This window comes from Eurypyga helias, unplaced genomic scaffold (assembly GCF_000690775.1).
Source record: "Eurypyga helias isolate BGI_N326 unplaced genomic scaffold, ASM69077v1 scaffold87, whole genome shotgun sequence".
Taxonomy (NCBI): domain Eukaryota; kingdom Metazoa; phylum Chordata; class Aves; order Eurypygiformes; family Eurypygidae; genus Eurypyga; species Eurypyga helias.
This window is the reverse complement of record NW_010260881.1, coordinates 9,368-9,719: the sequence shown is the minus strand read 5'-3', so window position 1 is coordinate 9,719 and position 352 is coordinate 9,368. Positions and strand designations below refer to the sequence as shown.

Here is a 352-nt window from a genome sequence, read left to right as displayed (position 1 = left end):
CTGTTTCCCATCCGCTGGCTCGCAGGCTTTTTTTTTGGCAGCTTTTACAAGCGGGTCGCCCCAAGGTTTTACACGCGCGTAGTACGAGGCGACGGTCATCGTTACGTGGGCTCTGCCGAAGGGTAACGCCTCCCAGGTGTTGTGCTGCGTGGCATCGAGGGGGCCCACGCTGTCTTTAGCAAAGTCGTCAGTAAATCCCCCCACCGTGGCTCTCAGCAAGGATCAGGTCAACACCACGTGCTTTCTGGAGCCAGCTGCAACTTTCTCCAAGTGAAATCTGGGAATTGCCAACCGTGTAACCTCTGCACTAAGCTTCCGGGTACATCCCTGGCCAAGCATGGTCTGCCCAGAC

At 56.8% G+C, this 352-nt stretch overlaps 1 protein-coding gene across 1 annotated transcript in view; it reads right to left on the bottom strand.

The window, feature by feature from the left end:
* ATP1B1 (ATPase, Na+/K+ transporting, beta 1 polypeptide) overlaps window positions 1–352 on the bottom strand; it is a gene marked incomplete at its 5' end in the record, with an annotated part of 12,130 nt that overhangs the window by 4,538 nt on the left and 7,240 nt on the right. The gene's annotated exons all lie outside the window — the stretch shown is intronic.